The 24066-nt window shown below is 40.7% G+C and overlaps 1 protein-coding gene across 9 annotated transcripts in view; it reads left to right on the plus strand.

Moving 5' to 3' along the window:
* Positions 1–24066, plus strand: part of CSGALNACT1 (chondroitin sulfate N-acetylgalactosaminyltransferase 1) — a 322625-nt gene that overhangs the window by 129716 nt on the left and 168843 nt on the right. For 5 of the 9 annotated variants that reach the window (XM_073798689.1, XM_033848803.2, XM_073798688.1 and 2 more), the window contains one exon: positions 23097–23189. The gene's annotated coding sequence lies outside the window, so the exon portion shown is untranslated. Of the gene's footprint in view, positions 1–21637; positions 21944–22008; positions 22312–22633; positions 22777–23096; positions 23190–23883; positions 24021–24066 lie in introns of those variants that run through there. The other 4 variants (XM_073798692.1, XM_073798690.1, XM_019921578.3 and 1 more) reach the window with 4 other exon arrangements.

The following is a 24066-nucleotide window of genomic DNA, read 5'->3' on the forward strand; positions in this document are numbered from 1 at the left end:
TGAGATTTGGGGGGATGGGTTACAGCACTTAGTGGTAATTACTCCAATTAACGTACTGATGAATGTTTAAAAACTTAAAACAAAATTATCTTTTGAATATTATATTTGTTATAATACTCTAAATGCTTCATGATTTTAATGAGCTGCAGGAAGTACATTAGGAAGCCTGCAGGCAATTTAGTAGGAGGCTGTAACACAAGATCTTCATTTGTGATGAATATAAAATTTCAAACTAAAATATTTTTGAGAGTTTTATGTGATTGTGGTTTTATGTGTGTTTTATGTGATTTTCAAGCATCAGAAGGCAGGTCCTTTATCCAGGTGAAAGTCAAGGCAGTAGTCCCTTAAGGATAAGGGGCATCAGGAGCCAGAGTGGCAGAAGGAACCAGAGTCTCAGCGGGCCTCCTTTGCTGAGGAGGTCGTCTGGATGGTCTGATGGGGGTGGGCATTCTTCTCCTGGGAGAGTAATGCTGGGCACCAGAAGGAAAGACTGTACCATTTCTCACTGTAAAACAGTGTGTTCCATTGGGGTGGCTGCCCAGGGTCTATATCCAAGGTATTTAACCATCTGCTTCCAGTGACCTCCCAGACACAAGCAGGAGGGAGGCCTCTTCTCAGGCGGAGGCTCAGAGTGTGCTTCGTTAATAAAAATGACCGATGGGCTTCCCTGGTGGCGCAGTTGTTGAGAGTCCGCCTGCCGATGCAGGGAACACGGGTTCGTGCCCTGGTCCGGGAAGATCCCACATGCCGCGGAGCGGCTGGGCCCGTGAGCCGTGGCCGCTGAACCTGCGCGTCCGGAGCCTGTGCTCCGCAATGGGAGAGGCCACAACAGTGAGAGGCCCACGTACCACACACAAAAAATAGACCGAGATCTCAGGACAGCACGTCTTGAGGGGAGCAGACCTCTTCACCACTTTCAGTGGATAGATCAAAAGATGCTTTTGATTTAGAGGTTTTTCCGCCTGGAAGAATTTATATTCTCATTATCATTCAGTGCTAAGTAGTTTTTGATGATGAATTATTTAAAAGTTTATTGGTTAATATCCAGACACCTGGGGATTTTTCAGTTCTGTTCTTGATTTCTGGCTTAATTTTACTGTGATCAGTGAATGCACTCAGTGTAATTTCCATCTTTAGAGATTTGCTGAGACATGCTTTCTGGCCCAGCATGCAGTCAGTTGTTGTAAACATTCTATTTATTCCTGAAAAGCATGCGTATCCTACAGTTGTTGAGTGTTCAAGAGTGTTAATAGCATTGTTTAATTTAAAAAATGTGTCAGACCAACTTTATACTGCTTATAAGAGATAATTCTTGAATTAAGGACATAGAGAAGTAAAAGCGTAGAAAAATTGAATTTTTCAAGTTTATTCTATTAGCTCCTGAGAGAGGTATGTTGAAATATCTCACTATGATTATGGATTAGTGCTTGTGATTATTTCTCCCTCATTTCTTTTACTTTTTGCTTTATATGGTTCAAGGCCTGTTACTACCTTTATACAAAATATAGAATTGTTTTACTAGTCTGATGACAATGATTTTTCCCTTAAAGTCTACTGTGATTAACATAGCTCTTCCAGCTTTCTTTTGGTTAGTGTTGGCATGCTCTATGTTTTTAAAAAATCCTATTACTGTCAAACATTTGCATCCTTATGTTCAAAGTATGTCTCTTACAAGCAGCATAATTAAATTTTATTGTGCATCTAGTTTGTCAGTCTTTGTCTTTTAATTGGACTAGTCTGTTTCCCTTTGAAGTTACATATCTATTTTGATTTCAAGCTACCATCTTACTATTTGATTTCTATTTGTCCCACCTCTTCTTATATGCTACTATATTCATGTATTTTGAATAACTCCATGAGCAATGATAATGGTGCAGTGTGGTAAAATTGATAGGAAGTAACGGTTCTTGATTATTTAATATCTTTGTTTAAAATTTTAAAATATAACTTATTTAATTATACATCTATATAATTTATTTATTAGTAATGGTTGTATTTAACAACCAGTTTGCAAAATCCTTGAAAATTATCTTTTTTGAGCCAGTATGAGCTGGCTCAGGCACCACTGAGTGAGGTCTTTTATTTTTTTTAAGATTTTGTTGTTGTTGTTGTGGACCATCCCTAGAGTCTTTATTGAATCTGTTACAATATTGCTTCTGTTCCATGCTTTGGCCCTGTTGGCTGAGAGGCATGCAGGACCCTAGCTCCCTGACCTGGGATTGAACCTGCGCCCCCTGGAAGGCGAAGTCTCAACCGCTGGACCACCAGGGAAGTCCCTAGTGAGGTCATTTCTTAGACTAATAGCCAAGTTTAATAAAAGTAATCCTTGGAATTCCAAACATCTCAGCATCTAAACGTGGGTATAGATGATCCCTAAACAATGAAACAAACACCATGTTTTGTCAAGTTCAACAAATAGGGCACATTTTTACTGATGACCTGGATGAAGGATTGAGAAGGAGTTTGTAAACGTGCCACAATGAGGTACCTGCATGGTGGAAACACCATATAACCATGTGCTGCTGCCTTCCTTCTAAGCCCTGTTGAGTGGTGGGCGTGCTGTGGATTGAAACTGGCCTCGGTGGAATATTTACTTCTTGGGAGTATTGGCTCTACGTCAGAGCATGATTTGTTGTTTTGTTTCCTAGACTTAAGAAAATTGCAGATTAACTTTAATAATGTCTCCTGGGGCTTCCCTGATGGCGCAGTGGTTGAGAGTCTGCCTGCCCATGCAGGGGACACAGGTTCGTGCCCCAGTCTGGGAAGATCCCACATGCCGCGGAGCGGCTGGGCCCGTGAGCCATGGCCGCTGAGCCTGCGCGTCCGGAGCCTGTGCTCCGCAATGGGAGAGGCCACAACAGTGAGAGGCCCGCGTACCGCAAAAAAAAAAAATAATAATAATGTCTCCTGTCTGTAGCGTTACATCATGAAAAGCATGAAAAATTGTGGAAATATTCTTCTAATATTAAAAAACAGTTATCTGACTCAGCAAAAATTCATTCTTGCCATTGATAAGCGAGTGATGTGTTGTCTTGCTCTTGATGTAAAATAAAGTATGGACAAGCATTCATCTTGGAACTAATACACTCATTTGTCAGCTGCAGCCATCATAGGTTTTCTACAGATACGAGAATTTAGCAAAAATTAATGAATGAATTGGCTATATGGAATTTATAATAAAGAACATTGTATATTTTATTGTTATTTGTAAATTTTGTACTAATACTCTACATCAGTAAAATTCATAATTTACGTATGTACATAGGTATAGATATACAGGCAATTCCTCTTTTTCCAGAGAGCTGGTTGCTAACATTCGCCAGCACACCACTGAATCATTCCTCTAAAACTAGTTAAAAGTGTTGTTATTGTATCTGCTGACTTAGGAATCCTCCGATGAAAGGTGACAGAAGTTACTGACTTAAATACGGCAATTGCTTCTTTGTACATTTCTTTTTTTTTTTTTTCGGTACGCAGGCCTGTCACTGTTGTGGCCTCTCCCGTTGCGGAGCACAGGCTCCGGATGCGCAGGCTCAGCGGCCATGGCTCACGGGCCCAGCCGCTCCGCGGCGTGTGGGATCTTCCCGGACCAGGGCACGAACCTGTGTCCCCTGCATCGGCAGGTGGACTCTCAACCACTGCGCCACCAGGGAAGCCCTTTGTACATTTCTTTACTAGCGTTTCCCCCGAACTTGGACAAGTTGTCCTCTTATCACCTCTGTCAAAACTACCCAGGCCTCACTCAAGGTTTTCACAATATTTACAGTATGTTTTATAGTAGTGGGTTTCTCTGCTTATCTATTCAGAATACAAAGTAGATAATCCCTCTCCTTTTGCTTAAAAGATTTTTCTGTTACTCTGTCAGCGCCTTCTAAAGGTGCACTTCCCTGAGTCCTGCTGGCAGATTCTGGATGGGAACGCCTCACTGTCCCCCGTGAGGACCTTTGCTCCCTCTGATGCCCCTGCTCGAAACCAAGAAGGAGCATCTGACCGTGGACGTTAAGTCTTTGCTACCTGCTGGGTGTTCATGCTCTCTTTCTTGCCCAATGCCCAGAACTCAGGATATCTTAACAGTAAAAGCTAATATTATAAATTAAAAAGTTATTCTTTTCCAGCCCTAGGAAATCCTCTGGTACTATATAATGATAGCAATCACTTGAGGGGCGCTCACTGGGATCAGATCCTGCATTTTGCACTTTCTCCTTATATCAACCTGCTGACTGACCTCCTTATGTAGACCCCATCCTTACCCTCACTTTAAAAATGAGAAAACTGAGATTTAATAAGGAAAACTTGCCCGAGGTTTCAAGTGGCCAGCCTGGAATTTGAACTCAAGTTCACCTGTCACTCTAACCGCTATGTTGTCCTGTGACTGGTCAGCGGCCTGTGCTGTTTCTCCTTTGTCCCTCAAGTAACCTCACTGGCCCCTGCTTCCCTTTTTATTGCCAGAATTTAGTCAGGATTCCTTGAAATTTAGAGTCTGAGGACAGGGCCATTTTGTTGTGGTTACACAAGAATGTGTAAATGATTCAAACATGTGTTTTGAAAAAGAAGAAAGTTAAGTTTGAATAGCTTCCTCCTTTCCCTCACCCGATGGGAGAACCATCGTCTGTCCCGAGTGCCTTCCTGGATGTCCCCTCGACCTGCCCCATGGCACCTACCCCCCTCACCTAGCCCCCAGTCCTTTCGGCTGGGTGATGCTGGAGCCTTCTGGAATGTTCCACACCTGGGGTCCTCACCTCTCCAGCCCAGCTATGTCACGGCCCTACAGTGAGCATTTTAAAACACAAGTCTGACCATTTCCATCTCTCAATTTAGTTCTGTTAGTGGCTGCATGGCCTTTTGGGCACAGTTCCTTCCTGTAGGGAGGCGCCCAGCCTTCTCTGCCCCGTTGCCTGCTTCCAGGGCCCCCAGGCATCTGCACGTCCAGCCACATTTAATGCTGTTTTCCTCTCTCTTCTTCCCTCCCACCTGCCTGTCGTGGCTCAGGTGTGAGTCTGAGCCCCCTACTCTGATTAGATGCTCCCCCGGCAGCTGCAATGCACCTCCAGACCCCACAGCCTTCTGAATTTTGGATGGTGGTGGAGCAGAGGGTCTGTGAGCTCCCTGAGCACAGGGGCTGTAGCCCCACCCTAGAACTGGACCCTTGAGGGCCCTCGGGACATTTCTGTTGCATGAGTGAGAAATGGGAGGTTTACCTGTTCAAGCACCTGCTCTCCACCCCATTAAACATTTCTCTTCTCCTTTTGAGGTAAAGAGTTCAATGTGGATGAAAATGGGTGGTGGTGATAATTACATTATGTAGCTCCAGCACGGGGGGAGAATTCTGAAGGCATGACACATGCGGCTACGCTAGGAAAGAGCTCCAGCTATGAACTTGGACAAGTCATCACCCTCCCTGGGCTGTGGTTTCCAGGAGAAGGGGACACTGGGCGCCGTGATTGCCGGGATTCTTTCAGGTCTGTGGCCCTTACTGCCACACCTGATAGCCGATGTATTATAATTTGGGGGGGTATATTGTGCAAAGATACAGAACGTCTCAAAAGATCTGGAATCGGATTATTTCCTAATCATGATAGTGAGTACAAATCTCATTTTGAACATATAGGAATATAATGAATTTTATTGAGTCCGTCTTGTAAAAGCTTATCTAGTCTTCCTTCAAACCGTTAAATAAATGACATGGTAACATAAATCAGTACAATTATATTTTAAGATACCCTAACATGTAAAATATGTACATCAAAATGAATGCAAAGTAATTCAGTGAAGTTATCCAGGATGCTGTTCCCAGGAGACTGCCTTTGCTTAAAATACGTTTGGAACTTCTGTTCAGAATCATCCTTGAGAACTTGCACATTCTTGTTTCTAATGCAGGCAAAGCTGTCTTTGCAGGATAGATTTGTGCACAAAGTGGGTGATCGAACTGTGTTACTGCTTTGTTTACTTATTTATTAGTTTACTTGTTCTGTGTTCATTTGGAGAACCTAGAATAGAAAAGAAAATTAACATAGTTTATATTCCAGTTAAAAATTAGTCCTTGGAAGAAAACACTAAACATCATGGTTTTAGATCTTGAAGGTGCTGTGAGGTTCAGAATTCTCATCCTATACAAAAAGTCTTTTCTTCAACTCGCTTGCCAGTGCCCTGGGACGGGGTTTGTCTGTGTCAGGAAGTCTGGACACCTGAATTCATTTAAGGAAGCAAAGTCCCCTCATGCTATCTTTTCATTTATCTTGGACTTCAGGCCCTCTTTTTTTTTTTAATAGGGAAAAATAGTGTAAAAAGTAACTAAATATCTACCCTAAGTTAACCAGAGTATTATTTTGGTATACTTTTTCTAATTTAAAAATTATTTCATGTATATTTTATTTTATTATTATTTTTTTATGTATATTTTATTTAAGACAAATAGAGATCCTACTGCCTGTATCTTGCCTCTTTTATTTAGTATTGTATGATGAGTACATTGCCATTCATTAAATTTTTAAAAGGTGATTTTTAGTGGTTACATTTTATTCCATCATATGTATCCATACTGTATTGACCATTTTCCTATTGTCTTATTAATAGTAGCTCCTGGATGTGTCTCTTTGCCTGTACACTCAATGATAAAACTATTATAATTAAAATATATTTACCAATTTGATAAACTGCTTCTTAAAAGCAAAATTTTTATTATTAGTACAGTTGAAATTTTTTATGTAGTCCGTTTTGTTAAGTGTTCTTTTGCCTCAAACTCTGCCTTATTTGGTATAAATATTGCTATCTAAACCTTCCTTCCATTTGTGTTTTCTAGAAACATCTTGCCCTTCTTTTTATGTTAGATTTCTGAGTCATTTGGTTTTAGGTCTGTCTTATAAACAGCATATAATTGGATGCTGGGAATACTTGTCTTTGTTGGGGTCTGTTTAACCCATTCATATTTATTGTCATATTTGATAAATTTGATATTTTGTCATTAAAAAATTTCTTTTACTTTATATGCTTCTTGTTCTCTGTGCTTTTGTTATATGGATTATATTTTTGTTCTCTTTCTAGTGATTTGAAAGGCAACATCCAGTTTTTATTCTGTTGTTGCCAATTTTATAGCTTTAAAAGTAAAATTGACTCATTAGCTCTGAAAGTTCTTGTAAAAGAGGGCGTTCGAAAGAAGTCATGAGCAATGGAGCATTATTGGAGTAAGTGTCTACCCAACCAAGGAGGTAGCTCTGACAGGCAAACTCATTTGATTTCAAGTGTTGATACTTTTATGTAAAAAAAAATAGTGTTTTACAGTAAGATCAGCTTACTGTAATTTGACCCTTTGGTTACTTAAAGACTCAGTTAAAATAAAGGTAGCAAAACAAAATCTTTGTCTAGGCTCTCTCTCTGCTGTGCACCCTGCCTTTTCTGTCAGCCTCACTGTGACTCCTGTGTAAGGAGTGGCAAGCAGCCGTCCAGACCTGCGTGGGCAGCATGGTGAGGCAGAAATAGCTCTGAATATTAGGTCCTTTCCTTCTGGGCTTCAGTTTCCACACTGGAAGTTTAGGAGGTTGGGACACATAATCTCTGAGGTCACTTCTAGGTTTCAACCTTCTATGATTAAAGAAAGTTTATTAAACGCTTATTTGCATAGCTTCAGTACCAGGCCCTATGGAGAATGAGAAGCACAAAACCTGTCTGTGTTTAAAAAGTAGAGAAAAGATCCTAAGTTGATAAAAGACTCTTGTGCCTTGATCTGTGTGGTGGTTATACTGTGTATATGTATGTAAAAACGCATTGGCTGTACCTTTAAGATGAAGGCAACTTAATCACTTTACTTGTATGTTTTATACCTCGATAAACAGAATAGATAAACCAAAAAAAAAAAGAGAGAAGAAAAACTGGCAAGATGTTTAAAGGTTGTGGTTATAAGGCAGGATGGTGTATGGAGAATTCCCAGGAAGTAGATAGTGAGTTTGAATCCTGACAACATCAACTATTAGCCTTCAAATCACATTATTTAACTTTTTGAGACTCAGTTTCTTAAGTGAAAATGACATTTACAGTGTCTACTTTATGAGGCAGTCAGGGGTGTTAAGTGAGTTACAAGGCACATAAAGCACCTGGCACGTAGTAGATGATCAATACCTATTTTTAAGAAGAGGCAGTAAGAGTATTAAACAAACATAAGACAGATTCAAAGAACTAAAATACTTTACATTAATCTTTTGAAATCACCCCAAAATAAATAAAACCCAGAAAGCCCAGTGTTAAAGAGACTATGAAGAAAAAGCTAGACTCATATTTTTCTGGTGACATTGCAAATTGGTAATGCTTCTTGTGGAGAGCTCCTGGCAACTTGTAATAAAAGTCACCCAGCTGATTATGGTCTTTAAGCTGTTAATCCCACTTTTCCGATTACAGCCTGAGGAAACAGCTCAAAAAGGAAAAAGAAAATTTATTTATTTAAAAATGCTTGACTGAATTGTAACGGGTGGAAACAATTAGATGAAAGATGGCTTAATTAAACCGTTTTAGCAATACAGTGGAATATTTCTCCATTTAAAATGACAGATATGAGGACCAAGTAGATGCATGGAGAATTCAGCCAAAAAAGTTAGAAAATCGTGTGCACATCTGAACACAACCATGTAAAACCCATCCATGCCTGTGCAATGATAAAGGTTGGAAGCAAACTTTGTGAATCTCCAGTTTTATGTGGGAAAGAGGTGATCTATATTTTAATTTTTGGTTCATTATATTGATAGTATAATGATTGCTAAGTCAGTCAATAAAAATATAAATTATATGTTCTGAGATAGAACAGAGTGTCTATGAAAAGAGAGTGTATGAACTACAGAATAAAAATGTGGAGCAGAAATACAGGTCGAATTATAGAAAAATAGACATTATGCTTCCCTTAATTTTTAAGCATTTGCCTCACTGGTGAAAGTAGTTGTCACACTTGATAACTGTTACCACACACACTTTTCCCAGAAATAATTTTCAAGGCAGCTAAAACCCTCAAATTTGGAGAAGAAAACTCATAGAGAAGTTGTTTTTAGGATATCTGGTTCCCTGTTAGTTGCATTTTTTTCCCAGCGGCTTTTCCTTCTTTTCTTTTGTGACAAAGGAGGCAGTTTTATAGATGCTGAGATGGTTTACAATTGCCTTACTTAGTTGCCCTTATTTTTTATGTCTCTCCAAAGAGTAACAAAAATTCATCATTTAAAAAGAGAAAATGATCAGTTTTTAGTGTAAAGAGAGAATAGCCACTTTAGAGAACCAACAGGAATGGAGATAAATGGAGCCTGGCCCCATGGCCACAACATGCTGAGTACTTTGGATCATCTCAGATGTTGGAAGCTTTACAGGGAAAATGGAATGAGCCACGGGCAATGGGGTGCCTCCTTTTTAACTGCCTGAAAGCCCAAACCAACTTTAAAAAAAATGTATTTTTAATTTTTTTAATTGAAATATAGCTGACATACAACATTATGTTAGTTTCATGTGAGGTATACCACATAATGATTCAACATTTGCATACATTATGAAATGGTCTTCCTTATGCTGTGTATGACATCCCCTGACTTTATTATATAACTGATAAAACTGGAAGTTTGTACCACTTAATCCTCTTCACTTATTTCACCCAGCCCCCACTCTTCTCCTCTCTGGCAACCACCCATTTGTTCTGTGTATCTAAGAGCCTGTTTTCATTTTGTTTTGTTTGTTTATTTTGTTTTTTAGGTTCCACATATAAGTGAAATCGTGTAGTATTTGTCTTTCTCTGACTTATTTAATTCAGCATAATACCCTCTATATCCATCCATGTTGTTGCACATGGCAAGATTTCATTTTTTTTTCATTTCATATATATATATATATATATACACACACACACATATATATGTACATATATATATATATACACACACACACACACATATATATATATACACATACACACACATATATATATAAAACCACGTCTTCTTTATCCATTCATCTACTGATGGGCACTTATGTTACTTCCATGCCTTGGCTATTGTAAATAATGCTGCAATGAACATAAAGGTGCATACATCTTTCTGAATTACTGTTTTTATTTTCTTTGTGTAAAAATCTACAAGTGAAATTGCTGGATTATATGGCAGTTCTGTTTTTACTTCTTCAAAGAACCTCCATACTGATTTCCACAGTGGCTGCACCAATTTACATTCCCTCCAACAGTGTAGGAGGATTCCCTTTTCTCCACATCTTCTTGTTATTTCTGGTCTTTTTTGATGATAGCTATTCTGACAGGCACGAGGTGGTATCTCATTGCAGTTTTGACTTGCATTTCCCTGATCATTAGTGATGTTGAGCATCTTTTCACGTGTCTGTTGGCCATCTGTACATCTTCTTGGAAAAATGGCCATTCAGGTCTTCTGCTCATATTTCAATCGGGTGTTTGTTTTGATGTTGAGTTGTATGTACTTTGTATATTTTGGATATTAACCCCTTATTAGATATTTCATTTGCAAATATCTTCTCCCATTAAGAAGGCTGCCTTTTCATTTTGTTGATTGTTTTCTTTGCTGTGCAGAAGCTTTTTAGTTTGCTGTAGTCACGTTTATTTTTGCTTTTGTTTCCCTTGCCTGAGAAGACATATCAAAAATATTGCTAAGACTGATGTCAAAGAGCATACTGCTTATGTTTTCTTCTAGGAGTTTTATTGTTTCAGGTCCTCCATTTAAGTCTTTAATTCACTTTGAATTTATTTTTGTGCATTGCATGAGAAAATAGTCCAGTTTGATTCTTTTGCATGTAGCTGTCCAGTTTTCCCACTACCATTCAATGAAGAGGCTGTCTTTTCCCCATTATGTAGTCTTCCCTCCCTTGTCTTAGGTTAATCGAGCATATAAGTATGGGTTTATGTCTAGGCTTTCTAGTCTGTTCCATTGATGTATATGTCTGTTTTGGTGTCATACCATACTGTTTTGATTGCTGTAGCTTTGCAGTATAGTCTGAAGTCATTTCTGTGAAAAATATTCTAGTTTGCTAAAAATGACATTGGGATTTTGATAGGAATTGCATTGAATCTGTAGATTGCTTTGAGTAGTATGGTCATTTTAACAATTCTTCCAATCCACGAGCATGGTACATCTTTCCATCTGTTTCTGTCATCTTCAGTTTCTTTCACCAGTGTCTTATAGTTTTCTGTGTATTTCACCTCCTTGGTTAGACTTATTCCTAGGTATTTTATTCTTTTTGATGCAATTGTAAATGGGATTATTTTCTTAATTTCTCTTTCTGATAGTTTGTTGTTAGTGTGTAGAAACACAACAGGTTTCTGTATATTAATTTTATATTCTGCAACTTTACTGAACTCATTTATTAGTTTTAACAGTTTTTTGGTGACATATCTAGGATTTTCTATATATAGCATCATGCCATCTGCAAACAGTGACAGTTTTCCTCATTCCTTTCCAATTTGGATGCATTTTATTTCTTTTTCTTGTCTGATTGCCGTAACTAGGACTTCTAACACTGTGTTGAATAAAATTGGCATCCTTGTTCCTGATCTTAGAGAAAGTGCTTTCAGCTTTTCACCATTGCATATGATGCTAGCTGTGGGCTTATATATGGCCTTTATTATGTTGTTATGTTCCCTCTATACCTACTTTGTTGAGCATTTTTATCATAAATGGATTTGAATTTTGTCAAAAGTTTTTTCTTTATCTATTGAGATGATCATATGATTTTGATTCTTCAATTTGTTAATGTAGTGTATCACATTGATTGATTTGCAGATATTCAACCATCCTCGTATCCTCAGATAAATTCTACTTGATCATGGTGTATGATTCTTTTAATGTATTGTGAATTTGATTTACTAATATTTTGTTGAGAATTTTTGCATCTGTGTTCATCAGTGATATTGGCCTGTAATTTTCTCTTTTGTTGTCTGGTTTTGGTATCAGGGTGATACAGGCCTGGTAGAATGAGTTCGGAAGCATTCGTTCTATTCAGTTTTTTTGGAATAGTTTGAGAAGGTAGAATTCATCTGTGAACCCATCTGGTCCCAAACTTTTGCTTATTGGGAGTCTTTTAAATTACTAATTTAATTTCCTTACTGGTAATTGGTCTGTTCATGTTTTCTATTTCTTTTTGATTCAGTCTTGGGAGAGTGTAACTTTCTAAGAATTTGTCCATTTCTTCCAGGTTGTCCATTTTATTGCTGCATAGTTGTTGTAGTAGTCTCTTATGATCCTTTGTATTGCTGTGGTATCAGTTGTAATTTCTCCTTTTTCATTTGATTTTATTGATTTGGGCTCTCTCCCTATTTTTCTTGATGAATCTGGCTAAAGACTTATCAATTTTGTTTATCTTTTCAAGGAACCAGCTCTTAATTTCATTGATCTTTTTTATTGTTTTTTTTTTTTTTTTTAGTCTCTATTTCATTTATTTCTTCTCTGATCTTTATGACTTCTTTCCTTCTACTAACTTTGGGTTTTGTTTTTTCTTCTTTTTCTAGGCCCTCTAGGTGTAAGGTAGAGTTGTGTATTGGAGATTTTTTGTTGTTGTTCCCTGAGGTAGGCTCATATTCCCTTTCAGAACTGCTGCATCCCACTGATTTTGGATCAGTGTGTTTTCTATTTTCATTTGTCTAACTGTGATCTTTTCATTCTTCTAATTTCTAATTGTGGTCTTTTCTTTTCTGCTTAGAGAAGTTTAGCATTTCCTATAAAGCCAGTTCAGTGGTGCTGAACATTTTAAGCTTTTGTTTTTACATAAAACTCTCTATCTCTTCCTCAAAACTGAATGATAGCCTTGCCAGGTAGACTATTCTTGTTTTTTTTTTTGTTTTTTGTTTTTGTTTGTTTTTTCTTGTCATCATTTTGAATATTTTGTTCCTCTCCCTTCTGGCCTGCAAAGTTTCTGCTAAAAAATCAGATAGTCTTAGGGGAGTTCCCTTCAATATAATGAGTTACTTTTCTTTTGCTGCTTTTAGGATTCTGTCTTTATCTTTAATTTTTGCTGTTTTAATTACAATATGTCTTGGTGTGGACCTCTTTGGGTTCATCTTGTTTGGGACTCTCTGTGCTTCCTGGACCTGGATGTCTGTTTCCTTTCCCAGTTAGTGAATTTTTCAGCTATTATTTCTTCAAATAAATTCTCCATCCCTTGCTCTCTCTTCTTCTGGGATCTGTATAATGTGAATGTTAGTATGCTTGAGTTGTCTCAGAGGTCTCTTAAACTGTCCTCATATTTATTTTTTTACTTACTGATTTAGATTCTTTTTAAAAGTTATTTTATTGAAATATTGTTGATTTACAATGTTGTGTTAGTTTCAGGTGTGCAGCAAAGTGATTCAGTTATTCATATATATGTAAATATATATATTCTTTTTTTTACATCCTCTTCATTATAGGTTATTACAAGATATTGAGTATAGTCCCCTGTTCTATACAGTAGGTCCTTGTTGGTTATCTATTTTACATATAGTAGTGTGTATATTTTAATCCCAAACTCCTAATTTATTCCAAACTGTCCTCATTTTTAAAAATTCATTTTTTCTGTTCAGCTAGATGATTTCCACTACTTTGTCTTCCAGATCACTTATCTGTTTCTTTGTATCACCTAATCTACTGTTGAGTCCTTCTAATGTATTTTAAATTTTAGTTACTTTATTCATTGTCTCTGTTTCATTCTTCTTTATATTTTTAAACTGTGTTAAGTTTCTCACTGTGTTCCTCTATTCTTTTCCCAAGTTCATTGAGCATCTTTATGGTCATTACTTTGAGCTCTTTATTGGGTGTATTGTTTATCTCCACTTCATTTAGTTCTTTTTGTGAGGTTTTGTCTTGTTCCTTTGTTTGGAACATATTCCTCTGTTTCCTTATTTTCCCTAATTCTCTGTATTTATTTCTATGCATTATTTAGGTTGGTCACATTTCCCTGTTGGAGAAGTGGCCTTATGTAGGAGATGTCCTGTGGGGCCCAGCAGCACAGTGCCCTCACCAGAGCTGTGTGCTCTGGGGTGCCCCTGCGTTTGCTGTGTGGACCCTTCTGTTGTGGTGAGGCCAACTTCTCTGGGTGTGGCTGGTGAGCTAGGCTGCCTCTGGCTTGGTTGGCTGCCAGGCCCTGCCTCGTGCAGTGGCTGGTTGCTTGCTGGTGTGTGGGGCCAGGTCTCCCTGGCTGCATGGCCTGGGTGGTGGGGCTGGAAGTGGTGCCAGCCCACTGGTGGGCAGGCAAGCCCCTGGCAGTAATAGGCTAGAGGGAGGGCTCCAAAATGGTGCTCACCAGCACCAGTGCTCAGGTGGCAGAGAGAGCCCTCAAAATGGCTGCCTCCAGTGTCTATGTCCCCGGCGGTGGGGGTGTGTGTGTGTGTGTCCCAGTTGCCTCCTGCCTTTCTCAGAGGCTTTCCAAGATCACCAAGAGGGTCTCACTCAGGCTTCTTTCAAATTACTGCTTCTGCCCTGGTTCCCAGAGCATGTGAGATCCTGTGTGCCTTTTAAGAGTGGAACTCTATTTCCTACAGTCCTCTCGTTCTCACATATACAAGCCCTGCTGGCCTTCAAAGCCAGACATTCTGGGAGCTCGTCTTGCCAGTGCAGGAACCCTGGGCTGAGGAGCCCAACGTGGGGCTCATACCCCTCACTCCTTGGGGAGACTGTGGTTATCGTCCAGTTTGTGGGTGGCCCACCTGGGGGTATGGGTCTTGATTATAACACGTCTCCGTCCCCCACCCATCTCATGATTCCTTCTTTATATCTTTAGCAGTGGAAAATCTTTTCTGTTGGTCTTTAGGTTGTTCTCATCAATAGTTGCTCTGTAAATAGTTGTAATTTTGGTGTGTCCATGGAAGGAGGTGAGCTCAGGGCCTTCCTACGCCACCATCTTGGCCACACCTCTCAAGTCAATGTTTTAGTGTTTTTGAAGTGGAAAAGATTGTTAGTGTGTACAGGGGAACATGGTGGACTCTGATTGAGCGACCGTCCTCCTTTTCCTTGGGCCTTCCTTTAGCACTGTCCTTTGGGAACAGAATGCCTCTGGGAAATAGTGAAGGGATTTGCTAGGTGCGGGTGCTAAAAGAGATGGAGGAAGCTTTGTACCGGAAATGTGTTTGGTATCATGGAAAAATTTTGACCCAGGTTACAAAATGCAAGGCGTATTACCCCAAAGAGGACTGGCAAAATCACCAATCTGGAAGGAGGCTTAGAAATTGATTAGTCCAAACTCTTGATTTTACTGAAGAGGAGACAGACTCCAGGAAGAGAAGTGACTTGCCCAAGTGTATACTCATCACTGAGGACATGGCCAAAACCAAATCTGTTGATTTCCGGGTATTATTTTTCCTGCTCCCCCTGCTGCAGTTCCCCTGCCTTCCACCACCGCTTCATTACTGACCTTTTCTGTGCTACCACAATTAGACTTCAGACTTAGAAATGTAGCTGTTTAATGCACTGTTTCTTTAAGCCATCAGAGGTGTGAATCAGCAAATTGTGACCCACAACACTGGTCCAGGATCCTGTTTGTCTAGCAGAGGGTGAGAAGTTTAATTTCAGGAGCTCAACCTGGGTTCATATCCCAGCTCCACCACTGGGCTGGTGAAGGACGTGAACTTTTCTGAACTTTGGTATCCTCATCATAGTAGGTAGTACCCAACTCTTAGGTTCCTTAGGTGAGGATAAAATGGCTCAATGTTAGCCATTGTTATTGAGACCCTGAGGGTAGTTAGAACTATTTCTGTGAAAAATCCTAAGGAAATAAAAATTCTCTCTATATAATATAGCAACAATCAGAAATCTTTCTTTGGTAGTCTTTTATGGGTCTAGTGTAGCCTATTTTTTTCTGTAGCTTTTCATCCAACAGGTATCTTAATTGCCTCAAAATATAACGACTCCTAATCTTTAAAGTTTTTTCCCTATTTTTGTCTCTCTACTCAATAATTTTTATAGCTTTATTGAAGTATAATTGATATATAATAAACTCACATATTTAAAGTACACAATTTGATTAGTTTTGATATACACATGAAACCACCCCCCAAATCAAGATAATGAACATATGTACATCATCAGGACAGTTTTCTTCTGCCCCTTGGTAATCCCACCATCCTACCCCTCCTGCTCCCTCCTGGCGCCTCCCAACCCTCTACACCCATCCCCAGGCAAATGCTAGAATGGTGTGATCTGCTAGAATTTTATATTATGCAATCATGCAGTACGTTTACTATTTGTTTGGCTTCTTTTAATCAGCATAATTATCATCCTGTTGATATGTGTACCAATAGTTCATTCCTTGTTACTGCTGATTACTCCAATAATATTTTCTTTGTTTACTCTTTACCCCTGTCTTGCTTAACTGGCCATGGTATGGAATGAAAACATATTTTAATGATTTTTAAATACTCCTTGATTAAATATGTATTTATCTTTCTTAGTTTTCATTTTGTTGTTATCCAGTATACTTAGTAAATAGTATATAGGAATTGTACGTTCCCTGAGAGCAACATGCATTATATTCTGTATGCATATTTAAAAAAATTGATATCCATAAGCAATATTACTATTTATTTATTTGAACACTGAGATGAAAATTTTCTCCTGTGTTGTTGGCTCTCACTACACAAAAAAAGCATCCTTCCATTGGCTTGACTCAATAAATTGATTGAAGAAATTCAATTATATGAATATTTACACATAGTTTTCATTTTTATGGTGAAATATTTCTTCTGTTAATGTTATAGTTTTTTTATGAAAATGTGGACAGTATGTTCTCAATTCCCTTGCAGCTGGAGCATAACATGAAATAAACTAAAAAAAATTGATACAGCAAAAGTAATACATTTGCAAGATAATAAAAGATCATTTGGGCAGCAAGTCCATTTTTGTAATGACTTTTTACCAACATCATAGTATCTCTCAACTGTTGACATTTCTGCATCTGGGAAGGGAGAAGATAAAAATTACCATTCAAAACGCCTGTTCAAGTTTGGCGAAAGGTTTAATTTCTTCATCTATCACAGTGTTACGAGCCCTATGAAAACTACAGATCAAAACTCAGTGCCAGGAGTGCAGAGACTTGGCAGCGGCGAGGGCAGAGTTTAGCCATAGGGGATCATAAAGAAAGCCAGAGAAAAGAAACTTCACCCATTCTGCACCTCAGACTTGTGTTCTGGTCGGTTGTCCTAGGAAGCCTGGGAACGCACTAATTTAAAAACTGAGCCCGTAAATGGAGTTGTATATACTGGCCTTAAAGATGCTGAAAGGATTCTAGGATCAGATAAATTTTTATGTAACACGGTAGAAAGTAAGTCAGTTACTTTCTGTGCTGGAAGGTTAACATGGAGATGATCTGGTCCAGACTTTTATTTTGCTGGTGACCAGCCCAAGGTCACACAATAACTTAATGGCAGAACTGGGACTAGATCTGGGATTTCTGAACCACACACTCATGCCCTTTCTGTGTTGCTGCTTCTGCTGTGTTGGGGCTGGCTTGTTGCTGTGTATGGGGCAGGAATGTGTGATTTGTTCTCTCTGAGCTGCTCCGTGTAGGGGTCCCTGTTCCCTGGGGCACCTCAACCTGACAGTCTCTTCTTCCTGAGCATCCTGTCTTTGGGGGGGTGGGTGTACTTCAGTGAATGGGGGGTTGTGCTTCCGGCTCTAGCAATTATGTGAGATGTGACGTTTGGTTAATGGACAAACGCATGATTTTCTTTTTTTTTGTTTTTTTGTGTGTTTTTGCGGTACGCAGGCCTCTCACTGTTGCGGCCTCTCCCATTGCAGAGCACAGGCTCTGGACTCGCAGGCTCAGCGGCCATGGCTCATGGGCCCAGCTGCTCTGCAGCAGGTGGGATCCTCCCAAACCGGGGCATGAACCTGTGTCCCCTGCATCAGCAGGCGGACTCCCAACCACTGCGCCACCAGGGAAGCCCCTAAACGCATGATTTTGATCATCAAATTACCCATTATCAACTAGTCTGGTAGAATCTTTATACTTAGGAAGGCCATAACTTTAAGTCTTGCAAGAGCTTGTGCTTTTTAAAGTTCCCTTCCCTCCCCTTCACATCGAAGTCTAGATGCTGTCCTGCCTCATCTTCCTCTGTCTGTGTTGCTTGTTCCTCTCTGCAATGTATCTTTTCCACAGATGTAATCCTAGTGGGGAGGGGAGGCAGCCGATAAAGACCATCCTCCTTCACTGAGAACCATGGCCTGGTCCAACCCCTTACTTACAAATCTGGAAACACAGGCTAAGAAGTTATGAACTTGTATACAATCTCACAGCAGATTTAAGATGATGGTTTAGCTCAGGCCACTGTAACAAAACACCACAGGCTGGGAGTCTTATCAGCAACAGCCACTTTTTCCTCATGGTTCTGGAGGCTGGAAGTCCAAGATCACGGTGTCAGCATGGTCTGGTTTTGGTGAGGGCCCTCTTCCAGACTGCAGACAGCTGACTTCTCACTGTGACTTCACGTGGCAAAAAAAGAGCAAGCTAGTTCTCTCGTGGCATCTCATGAGGGCACTAATCCCACTCAAGAGGGCTGCACCCTCATGACCTAATTACCTCCCAAAGACCCCACATCCAAATACCAACACACTGGGATTAAAATTTCAAATATGAATTTTGCGGGGGGGGGGGAGAAATATTCAGTCCATAACAGATGAAAACCTGAATCTCTTGCTCTGCTCAGGGTTTAAGTGCAGCAGGTCCCCTCATTAGCATCTGTGATGTTGTCTAGCACGTGCTGGCAGCTGCAGCATCTCATAGGGGCAGGGCTGGCCTTGGAGGAATTTCCTGGGAGAGGGCGTTGAGTGTAACTGCAGACTGTGCTGCGAAAGAGCTCTCTTTTATGAAGGAGCATCAACTGTCTGTATCCCAGCTGATTTAGGAGAAAGATTGTGTTATTGGTCTTACGATCAACGGCAAACAGAGCGCTTTAGTTTCTTTCCGAGAGATAAGATGGAACTCCGATTCTCTCCAGTCCTAGCCCATCTTTTCTGATGCTTTCATGGCATATTATTTGTGTCTATTCAGCATGTGAGTCATTTCATTGTCTCTTGTATTGGTGGTTTACATGTTGATTGTGTGGAGACGGCTCACACAGGGGCCTCACAGGGACCCCATGGCCTAGGGTAGGAGGCACTTGGTAAATCCTTGGAGCATAAGGAAATCTACTTGATACCTTTAAGGTAATATTAGGCCAATGCATTTTAAAAGAGACTTCAAATAATTTAGCATCATAATTCTGTTCATCATCTTCGTAGTTCTGGTCATAGTATCTGTGCTTATCCTCACTTACCAAAGCGAGAAACTGAAGAAAGTGAGGGTGGCCGACTTCACGGGCAGGATTAGGAATAAGAAAGGGGCATCTTCTCATTCAGTCCACATCTGTACACACAAGACCAGAACACAGAGACCCTGTTTTTCATTTCACAGAAGAATAGAAGACAACATTTTGGGGGAAGAACTCATGACTTTTAAAGTCAGTTGAGTCCTAAAGCATATTGTTTTCAGTAAAATTATTTAATGTGGAAGGAATCTTGTCAAGCCTATAATCACATGCCGCTTGTAACATGTAGCATGCAAGGGCACTTTCTTTTCTGAAACATATTCTTGAGAAAGATAATTTTAGAAGTTGGCTGCGCAGCTCCTGACCCTAACCCTGCTATGTCTCCCAGTGCTGCTACCCAGGGGACTCCATCGTTTTATACAAATGAAAACACTACCATCAAGATTTTAAAACATGTTTATTACTATCCACATTTGCACAAAGAAAATCCCACCAGGCAGCCTGAGTCGGCAGACACGGTTCTAGTCTTTCGGTGCTTTTGTTTGTTATTTTAGGCACACTGATGATGAAAGGGCTTTTTCGTCTTCCCTACTTTTCACATTTCGGGAATCAATGTGTCTGACACAGACGTGGTTTAGATGGATTAAAGATTTAGATTTACATTTATGAATATGAGGAAGCCTTGGAACTTAACCTACACAGATGGCTATAGTCACACCATTGGACCAATTGTGCCTTTGAAGTTCTTTGCGAGTGCGGGCGACTTTCGCTTATTCATTGTATGTTGAATAGCACGGCTTCCTAGATTGTTAAAATAGTGTTGATCTCAGTGTGCTCGTTTTCAACTGCTCTTTTCCATAGTTGATTTTTGGCGGGCTTCTTTGGCATGATTAGAAGCTGACTTATTTATGGAGTGCTGCTAATTGACGGATGTCAAACTGTATTACTGTGGCTGTGGGGTGAGGCAGGCTTCCCAACCTTTAGAATCCCAACTGGGAGATTTCCAAAACCGAGTGTGTGATTTTCCCATGGACGCTCTCCCAGCCACTCTCAGGCGCATCCTGCCTTCTCCTGCTCACTCTTTACCATAACTAGAACTCGGGAAGCCACAGAAGCCCCTCTGTAATCCACAGAAGCCCCTCTGTAATCCTCACTCTCTAGGCCAAACTGTTGAGAACAGCAGGGCATCAGATGACAGGAGAGGTGCCCTCAGACCTGGATTTAGCCTGAGGGATGTCGACGAGAACTATTTTCTGAATTGGACAAAGAAAGGTGCTCTCTCTCCTCTGTGCCTGCAGTTGCTTCCCTGGATTTAGCTTTTATTTTTGGCACATTGTTATTGTCTATTTCTCTGATACTCAGGAAGGCTCGTCCAAGAGTGGCTTTGTCACTGTGATTTCTTATGAAGGATGAGGGAGGGTCTTTGTTCCCAGTACCTCACGGGCAGCCTTTGGATGCTGGCAGCATATCTGCCAGGTTACCACTGGCGGCAGCCACCCACCTGTTGGAGAACCACCCGTGAGGACTAGCGCTTGCAGACAAGGCCACGTTGCATCCTAGAAGAAGTAAAGGCTTGCTCTTTTTCGAGCTTTGGTTTTGAAGTCAGAAAAATCCTGGCTTTACCATGTACCAGTCGGAGAGGTTTCTTAACACCTTTGAGCCTCATTTTCCCCATTTGCAAAATGGGGATGTTAACGCAGACATCCATGGCATCGCTGTGGGGATGGGGGGAGCGCACACGCAGAGCCGCTCACTCAGTGGGAGGCGTGTGGGAGGCGTGTGGGTGATGACACTTCCCTTCCTCCTAACAGGGTATGTTAGCTGGACACGCCCACCTGTCCTTTGCATACTTGTGGTTCACCTCCAGTAATTTTCCAAGATGCTAATTCCCGTCCCACCCTGATCTCTAGGGAGTCTTGCCAGTGGTTCTGCCTTCCTGTCTCTTTCCTTTTCCATCACCAGCTAGAGATGACTACCTTCCCAGGGCGCATGATGTTTGGAACTGCTAAGGAGACAATGTACTTCCCAGAGCCAAGGATCCGAGTGTTAATGAGTTCTTTACTAGGAAAAGAGGAGGCGCTGGGTTGTCCTGTGGCTCTTAACCTGCAGTTTGGCATCACCAGGATCAGGCACTGAGGGGCCAGATGAATGGGGCCTCTGTGTGGAGATGAAAACACTGAGCATTTCTCTTCAAGTTGCTGGAGTGAGAAGAACAAATTAGATTATTAATGATCATGTGGTAGTATGAGCCGACAGTCTATTTAGTTTCACTGTTAAAACAAATGTGGTTTTGAATGATGTGGGCTTTTCCTCTTTTTATTTATTTGGCAAAGAATATTCATGACGGATATCAATGAAGACCACGTCGGTGATTCAGCCTCCAAAGCTGCCCCCTGCATGCTAAAAGGCAGAAAAGGACATTTAAGTGGTTGAGAGTGAGAAGAGAGCCTGGAAGCCAAATTATAAACTCATTTCAACTCCTGGCCCCGCAGGCTCCGGAGGGTAACATTATTTGTTGTCAAGGATGGAAACAACTCAGATTCGGGTCCAAGTGATTATTCGATCTTGGCATTGCTGCCGTTCTGCCAACTGCAATTCCATTTCAACACAGATTAATTCGCCAGGCAGGGACGGAAGTGGCTTTTAGGAGAGGCGTTGCCGCGGGGCCCCGGCTGGCCCACTTGCAGGAAAGTGGTGAGAGTGTGTGGACACGGATGGCTTCCCAACTTCTACGGTGACGCTCCTCACACTTGTACTGACTGAGTGTCAATGCCGCAGAGAAAACCTTCAAATGTAACGGGAGGGGGGAACAAACACGTGACAGCCCCGCTCTAGCACCAGGAGGCCAACGCGGCGGAGCAGGGGGACTAGTTAGTGGTCGCAGACCTCAACAGCTTATCAGTCTTTTCTTTGTCCTCGTATAACCACCCTGGGCCTTTTTTAATTCCTGCGTGTGAAAAGGGAACCATATAGTATTTTTTATTTTTTGCTATGACTTAAATCATAAAGACAAATGAGATGAAATCACAAACTCGGGAAAGGACTCTGCGTGAGAGTTGAAGGTAGCATTACTAACATCTACTTAGCAGGGAGGCTCAGTCCCCTCTAGAGTATTTTCCTCGCCTTCGCTTCCCGGGTGTTTTGCTCCTACCTCTTCCCCATCTGCGTCGATCTCCGTGGACCCAGGGGCGGCTCGGTGGGTTCCTGCAAGGCCGGGCGCGGGGGCGCGGGGGCACGGGGCGCGGGGCCGGGGGGCATGTCCCGCGGGCCAGGTCCCGCGGGCCGTGCGCGCCCCCGGGTCGGGGCGCGGGGGCGTCCGCGGGGGCGCGCGTCCCGGGGAGCCGGGCTCTCCAACTTCCCGGGGATTTGCTGTTTCGTAACATTTCAGTCCCTACGACCATTAAAAAAAAAAAAAAAAAAAAGTGCCGGCGCAGTGCGCGGTCCCCTGACCCAACCTGAGCTGCGGCTTCCGTGCGGACGCAGCGCCCAGGCCCCAGCGGGCGGCGGACACCCTGCTTCGCTGCGAGGTTTGCTTTTTGGGGTCTTTTCCGAGCATGTGACTCTGCTTTGCTTTTACACACACTTCTGCATGGCTCTCAGCATTTGTTTTAAACCTTGATTATCTGTGTGTGTGTGTGTGTGTGTGTGTGTGTGTGTGTCTGTCTGTCTTAACAAATATTTTGCATTTTACCCATTAAGATAGAAAAGGGAAAATACCATCCTGCTTTTTGGGGCAGAACTTTGGATGAATTGCATTTTATCTCCTAAATGATTTAAAATTTCGTAATTTAAGACATGGAAATTCACAAGGGCGAATCCTATTTTTATTTTATTTTTTGTATTTTAGATTCCTTTCCATTTCAAGGAGAGAAGTCAAGATATTATTACCCAGTGAAAAAATGATGTAGTTTCCTCGTAACCTTCTTTTCCTATACTTCAGGTAAGTGAGTCTGTTAATCATGAATTACTTAAGAAATGAACCTCTGTATGATCTGAGTTTATTCAATATTGTGGCTGTTTGAAATGTGCTAAATTTCATTTTACTTTCCATTAATAACAAATTACCATTTTAAGATATGAGTACTTTTTCAACGTAATACAATTACTTGGCTGCTTTGGAAAAGCCTTTTCTTCACTTGTAAAGCCTGTAATCAACATTTAACTTTGCCAACTTCCTCATAATTTGTCTCTTCTCAGAGTAGCAAATGCCTGAAACCAGTAATGTAAACAGTTAGAAGAACTGCATAATTCTTTTTAAAAAAAGTTCACTTAAATAGGAACATTTGTTCTCCTTTTGGAAGTTGTGACAAAATGTTAAGCTTTCTCAAATATTTAACTCATAATCAAAAGGGCATCGTAATTTTCACCATGCTACAAAATAATTATTTAAATAAGATGTTTAGGAAATTGAAGGATGATCTTCCTTTCTAACTTGTAATATCTTAGGGGAATACTTTCTAGAATTCTTGGAGAATAATAGTACGCTGATGGATTGTACGGTTGGTTTCAGACTGGGGACGCATGTAAATCTCAGGAACGTTGTTTTAGTTCAGCTGTTGTAACCAGTCATTTTGAATTTCTCGGCAATAATTATTTTATTACATCTGGCAATACTAAACTTCGAAAAAAACAAGAACCTCGGGGACATCATGAGTTGAAATGGAACAGCATGAGATGGGAAGTCGTATATGTGGTTCTTACCTTCGGCAGAGCTAAAACCCTTTTTTAGTTTCCTCTGGACATGATTCTGGAGCCATAAAAATGAAAATAGGTAAGCTGTGCTCAGCCTTTGCATATCTTCAAGAAAATGCCTTCAC

This window comes from Tursiops truncatus, chromosome 21 (assembly GCF_011762595.2).
Source record: "Tursiops truncatus isolate mTurTru1 chromosome 21, mTurTru1.mat.Y, whole genome shotgun sequence".
Taxonomy (NCBI): Eukaryota; Metazoa; Chordata; class Mammalia; order Artiodactyla; family Delphinidae; genus Tursiops; species Tursiops truncatus.